The following is a 7,002-nucleotide window of genomic DNA, read 5'->3' as shown; positions in this document are numbered from 1 at the left end:
ATAATATAAATTGGTTGGACCACGCTCCGGTAGAAATGGTATGTGATAATCTCGAACATTAAATCTTTCGGAGACCACTGAAGACTTAATGTTCCTGGGGAAGATTCCGGAAATTCTTTCTGAAGTTGAACAAGAACTATCTGGGTTTTTTTTTCCAAATCAATGTGGGTGGTGTGTCTTATCTTTCTACTCTTCGGGAGGCCTACAAGGCCACAATCAGAGGCAAGCTGATCAGTATAGCTGCAGGTTACGAAAAATTAACAATTTGCAGGCTAGGTTTGAAACCTTATCTAAACAATATAGAAAAATGCCATGCCGGAGCAGCATTTAAAAAGTTAAAAAAAAGGCTAAAGCTGAACTAGGTTTATTCCTCACATTATTTGCCGAACAGTCCTTGAGATGGACAAGGACATTTTTTGAGATGGCAGTAAACCGGACTCCATGTTAGCGGCAAAAAGTAAGGAATAAGCAGCCCTTCCACCATATACCCTCATACGTCTGAAGTCGGGAGAGCTAACATCAAACCCCAATCTAATAGTCACGTAATTAAAAAAAAACTATTCTAAACCTATACGGTGAGAATAATCCACAACAACCGACATGAAAGTCTATTATCTAGTTAAACTCCGCTGCATTGCCCAAACTTCGTAACTCTAACAAAATATCTGTCGGCCAACAAATTACTTTTTGTGATAAACCTAAAGTAATCTAAGGCCCCTTGGCCATGATGGTTTTTCTAACATCTACTACAGATAGTTTTCTTGCACCTCACTTGCTAGGCTTGTTCAACCCCCGTATTCACTGAATCCTCGTTCCCTCCCAATATGCTCCACGCATCTATTTCCCTTCTACATGAGGGCGGCGATTATCCAGCCAGCTGTGCAAGCTATAGTCCAATTTTGCTAATTAATCCAGATATAATAATCTATTCCAAGATCTTGGCAAATCGGTTGAACTCGGTACTTCCCCCTCTCGTACATATTGACCAGCTCGGCTTTGTGCCAGGTAGACAGGCTGCTGGTAATACTTGGCACTTAATAAATCTGATCACCCTAGCGAATCAGAATAAGATTCCCTCAATGCTACTTGGGCTAAAGGCTGAAAAAGCTTTGACTGTGTCATGTATGCACAGAGCTCTGATGGCCTTGTGTTTTGGAGGTTGCTTTTTAAGGGCAATCGTTGCACTATATTTAGGGTGACCAGACGTCCCAGTTTCTTTTTGTTTTTTTGTCCCAGTGACCCGAAATTGTAGTAAATATCCAGGTTTTTTTTTTTTTTTTAAATCGCCACTTGCACATGCATGTATCAAGGTGAACGCATGCAAGGTCATGCTGAGAATGTATGAAACATCTCTGAAGATGTCTATATTCCTGCTAGGCTATTCACACCTTTGCACCAAGGGGTGTGGTGAACAGGCATCCTTCCTGCACATGTGGTGGCCCTGTCATCGGGGAGCACGCCTGGGGGAACTGGATGCCACAGATCTTGAATACAGATCTCCAGCAGCATCCATGGCTCTTTCTTTTAAATAGGCTTCGCCAGGATTTAACAAAAGCAAATCATAAATTAATTTCTCCCGTAGCAATTGCAACAAGGTGTGAATTAGCGGAATTATTAAAAAAACAAACAAATACAATCTCTTTCAAGAATTAGCAACAAAATACGGTTCGTTTGCCAAATGGAAAAGATGACTAGCATTTTGAACGACTCTTGTTTTCGTATTTCTGAAAATCTGTCAGCCTCTGCTTTCCCACACAGGTATCCCTGGCCTTAATCCTCCTCCAATCCTTCTCTGACTTCAAGTTCATATTAGATGCATCTGGGTAAGCCTCTCTTGGGATGGCGATGTGACCTTGTGCGCTTTCTCCTAAACTGCTATACAGGCCTCACTGCTGGGTCCTTATTGTAGTAAATATCTGATGTTAAAGTCTCTGTCGAAGTTTGTGTATTGCAGGAATTCTGCCAAATGACTATCAACTGACTGTGCCCCCCTCTCCCTTTTGATTTCTGTAACCCATTCCCATGCTTTTGTGTTATTTTCTGAAAATCTTTAATAAAAATTATTTTTAAAGCTTGGCAGAGTGACCTCCTATTGAAGGTAATGTGGCGCTGGAATGACATTTCAGGGTACCAACTTCTCTATCAGATGTCACACTGTGATCATTCCACCATGTATAAATAAAATGCAAATATCAGGAGCTGCAGTGTGGTGAACTCAACGATACTGTGCACCACTTTTTATTAAATACCCAAAACTAATGTTCTTCTTTAAAATACCAAAACTTGCATTCAATATGTGACTGCGCTGGCAACGCAACAAGTAACTATTCCCCAAGTCAGTATAAGGGGAACACTTTTGTGTGTGTGTGTGTGTGTGTTACATAAGTGAACAGGATAACATATATATATATATATATAAACGTATAAACTAACCTCACACTGATGCTACCCATCAAGGTTGAAACATGTCTGTGAGTGGTTTGACTTGCTTTGCTAGTCCCATGCTGTGCTTAAAAGCTGTGTGAACGGTGATGCATCTGCTTAAATGGGCTCCATGTGTATGGATATTTCAGGCAAAAGGTGACACGTGTGCTCATTTGCATGTCATTTCCCAGAATCCCTTGCAGTGGGAGTACTGTATGCTAGGTGATAATGGTTGGAAGGCAGGGGTGCAGACCTGTCTAAGACGTGAATGTGCTCACAAGTGATATTCTTTATTGGCTATATATATATATATATATATATATATATATATGTATCCACTGTATCACTGTATATAAGTGGATGTTTTCACTGTAATAAAGGCTCAGTGAGGGCTGAATTCTGGCAGCAAAGTGTTTACATAAACATCTGCAATTAAGCTTTGCTGTGTTACATTACAGCAATTAAACAAATGAGCCTACCTTACAATGACTTGTGTTTAACAGCCTGCATGTTTGTCTTACTGTGCATTTGAAGGAGTAGCGTGAATATTAGGCAATTACCCATATATTATTATAATATATATATTGAGCCTTTTAAAAATGGTACCTTAACAGCTTTGCTCCAATGTTAAACAATCAAACACAATACCCACTACCTTTTATGGGTAATTGCCTAATATTCACGCTACTCCTTCAAATGCACAGTAAGACAAACATGCAGGCTGTTAAACACAAGTCATTGTAAGGTAGGCTCATTTGTTTAATTGCTGTAATGTAACACAGTAAAGCTTAATTGCAGATGTTTATGTAAACACTTGGCTGCTAGAACTCAGCACTCACTGAGCCTTTATTACAGCGAAAACATCCACTTATATACAGTGGATACATACAGTGTGATAATCTGGTCCTGCAGCACGGATGCTGCTCTGTGATCTCAATCCAATCCTCTCTTGTGCAGACAACAACTCAATGATGTGCATCGCCTCTCAATTGTTGCCTCTACCGCAAGTGATATGAAATAGAATTAAAGCCCTGAGAGCCTACAACACATTGCTAAGCAGGGCCGACGGCTGGTTTCCCGGGGCCCAGGACTATGACCCCCCCCGTCAGCGGCCCTGTTGCTAAGCAATGAACACACTGCAACCTGCCCACCTCAATGCTGTGCATTGCCCCATGGTTGTGGTTTAAAGCTAATCACACACCTTTATTTCAGTGTGCTTCTCACCCAATGGGGCTCAAAGCACTTCACAATTACAATGCAGAACACAGTACACGGTGGAATTTTACATGCACACTCCCTGTCCTGAGGAACATATGTTTAGCGCTCGAGGCATAGGTAGGGTAACTATATTTGTCCCGGAAAAAAACAGGACAAATGTCACGCATGCGCAGTCGCGAGCGCTAACTGTGCATGTGCGATGAACGCTTGCCGGTCGCTGATGCGCATGCGCGATCGGCATTTGTCAACCGCGCCTGCGCGATAAGCACTTGCAGACTGCTCGTGCGCATGCGCGATCGGAGCTTGCCGGTCGAAAGCACCGATCACACATGCGCACTAGCAGCCAGCAAGTGCAAATCACGCATGCGTCTGTGGCGCCGATAGAAAACCGGGAGAGTGGCCCAAACAGTCAGGACAGAGGCCTAAAAACCGGGACCGCCCCGGCTAAACCGGGACATCTGGTCACCCTAGGCATAGGGAGATAAAATGACTTGACCAAGGAGCCGACACTGGGATATGAACCGAGTTCCCCTGCTTCAAAGTCAGTGCCATTGTTTTAAATCAGCACGTTTACTCATTAAACTCATTTGAAATATATTATAAATGTTCAGGTGTATCAGATTCAAGTGTGCGGGAGGTTTGGAAATGTAGAATTATGGAAGTTGTGACTCTTCCACGCCTTCATTAAATCAGTAGTCATATGACAAATAGTTGAATTCCATATTATATTAGGTTGAATTCATAGGCCTCACAATTTCACAGCACAGTATTTGTCATAAGACAGGCCAGGGGTGGCCAACTCCAGTCCTCAAGGGCCACCAACAGGTCAGGTTCTAAAGATATCCCTGCTTCAGCACAGGTGGTTCAATCAGTGGCTCAGACTGAGCCACTGATTGAGCCACCTGTGCTGAAGGAGGGATATTCTTAGAACCTGACCTGTTGGTGGCCCTTGAGGACTGGAGTTGGCCACTCCTCATTTATTGATAAAGCACAAAAAGGAAGGATGGGTAAAAAACTCATAACAATGTATTACCAAATCTTTGACATGTCTTCAACCAGCCCATAGCAACAAATATCAAGGGGGACAGAACTCTTACATTTGTATTTTTTTTTCCGGAAACTTACGTTTCCACTTTTTTTTTTAAAGAAGACGTAAAAAAAAAGAAGTCATGACGCTGGAGCGGAGGTAAGTGGGGGTGAGGGGGGAGGGGAGCGGGAGTGAGGAGACCGCCAGCAGGGGGGCGCAGGGAAAAAAGTTTGCGGCCCCCCTGCTGTATGATATGATAGGGTGGGCGCTGGGGTTAGAGCTTGCGGGGATTGTTTGGGATTGTGTGGGATTGTGTGGGATTGTGTGTGTCAACCCTTTTAAAAATCTGATACCCCGTAATTTTGGGGAATCTCTTAATTGATTAGTTGGGTAACAGAAATAAGTGTTTCAGTAGTTGCTGTAGCTGATACCATTCATCGTGTCTATTGAGTTACACAATTTTGCTCCATTCTTAATCACTTTGTATTCAAACACAACTGTATGCCTGTGTATTGTGATACCTGTGTATTGATATTGTGATGTATCTGTATTGTGATATTGTGATGCCTGTGTATTGTGATGTCTCTGTATTGTGATATTGTGATGCCTGTGTATTGTGATATTGTGATGCCTGTGTATTGTGATATTGTGATGTCTCTGTATTGTGATATTGTGATGCCTGTGTATTGTGATACCTATTGTGATACCTCTGTATTGTGATATTGTGATGTCTCTGTATTGTGATATTGTGATGCCTGTGTATTGTGATACCTGTTGTGATACCTCTGTATTTTGATATTGTGATGACTGTATATTGTGATACATATGAGCCCACTAGCTGTAATGATGAGCCAGCTATGTCACCTAAACGGACAGCCAGCTGCCTGTAATGCGGCTGTGCTCAGGGCTGACAGCCAGCCAGACACACACAGCGCTTCCGGCTGTCAAATAACTATGCTGGGAATGTAGCTCTGCCAGCAAACACCGCGAGAAGCCGGCTGAGCAGCGGATTCTCGCGAGATGTTACTGCAGCCTCCTGCCGAGAGCTTGCTTGTACCTTTCCAGTGTAGGAAGACAGCAGCAGCAGGCGTGTCACTGACCATGCCAGCTCCAGCCCAGGTAATCCTATACCCTCCTACCCTATCCCCTGCTGGGATTACAGCCCCGGCGGGATGTGCATGTGCAGAAGGATAGCCCCGTGCTGCAGAGCAGCCGCCCTCTGCTGCATGGCATCATTTGCACTGCATCTGTAGTATGCACAGCCTTCTAATGCACCCTGCTTTGTACTTGTTATTTTAGTATGGGTTGGTCAGTGGTGGGATCTGTTATGGGGTCAGATTGCGGCTGTGTGCATTAGGATGTGCAGGTACTGTCAGCCATTACATTGGTTAATAAATGATTGCAATTGGCAGCACTTCTTTCTATGTTGTACACCCCCCCTCCCAAATAGGAAAATAACTATATTGTCACATAACAAAAATAAGTTATACAAAATAAACATGACACCCTCCTGCACTTCCCCTGCTAACCAGATCCGGATCCTTCCTTAAGTTACACTGCTGATCCTTTTGATATGATTTTGCTATTTTTAAGGGCATGTCGTTAACAAATTCTCTCTAATAAATGGAAGAAAGCGCATAGAATAAAAGCCAATGTTGATTTATTTTAACTATTTCTTAGTTCTTCTTAAAGGAGCAATCCAAGCAATATCCTACATGTTTCTTTTTTTTAATCAGTTCTGTAGTATTAGATAATACTGTACTTATTATTATTTTTTTTTTATTTATTTATTTTTTTTAAATTCAACTCCATGCTATTTTTAATGAGTTTTATTTTTTTTTTGTATACTGAGCATCCTTTGATTTCTATAGCAGGTTTAGCCCACCTACACAGCCGTGCCAGATCTTTGCAACACTTTCCTGTTTGGGATCATTTGTTGCCAATATTCCCAGCCGTTTGTGCTGCAAACTGTAACAATATATAATGTTACCTTATAAGGATACATTGTAGCTGCTGAGTTACACTGAAGGATTGATTTGAAACTGAAACCATTTTAGTGAACCCTGAGAAGCAGGATTTTGCTGATCGATCACAGGAGAACTAATCGATTGGCAGCTTAGATAATTAGTTTTCAATAAAGGTAATCAAATGCTGCATATATTAAAACAAAAACATTTTTTAAGCTGCTTGGATTGTCTCTAAATGTCAGCTGATGTGGTTTTGTCTTTAATGGTCCTGCAGTGTCTGCAAACTCGATTTTGCTACATATGTGCCGATGCTTGTGTTATTTATTAGAGGAGGTGGTGATTTATTATAAGGATTGCAACCTTCTT

General features: G+C 42.0%; 1 protein-coding gene across 3 annotated transcripts in view; it reads left to right on the top strand.

Moving 5' to 3' along the window:
- Positions 1-5,654: 5,654 nt before the first annotated feature.
- The window catches only part of DIPK1A (divergent protein kinase domain 1A), a 36,703-nt gene continuing 35,355 nt past the window's right edge, over positions 5,655-7,002 (top strand). The window contains exon 1 of one of the 3 annotated variants that reach the window (XM_075616419.1): positions 5,655-5,788. The gene's annotated coding sequence lies outside the window, so the exon portion shown is untranslated. The remainder of the gene's footprint in view (positions 5,789-7,002) is intronic. The other 2 variants (XM_075616420.1, XM_075616421.1) reach the window with 2 other exon arrangements.

The sequence above is a fragment of the Ascaphus truei genome, chromosome 10 (assembly GCF_040206685.1).
Source record: "Ascaphus truei isolate aAscTru1 chromosome 10, aAscTru1.hap1, whole genome shotgun sequence".
NCBI classification, from domain to species: domain Eukaryota; kingdom Metazoa; phylum Chordata; class Amphibia; order Anura; family Ascaphidae; genus Ascaphus; species Ascaphus truei.
Note: the sequence above shows the minus strand (reverse complement) of the source record. Positions and strands in the feature narration are given on the sequence as shown.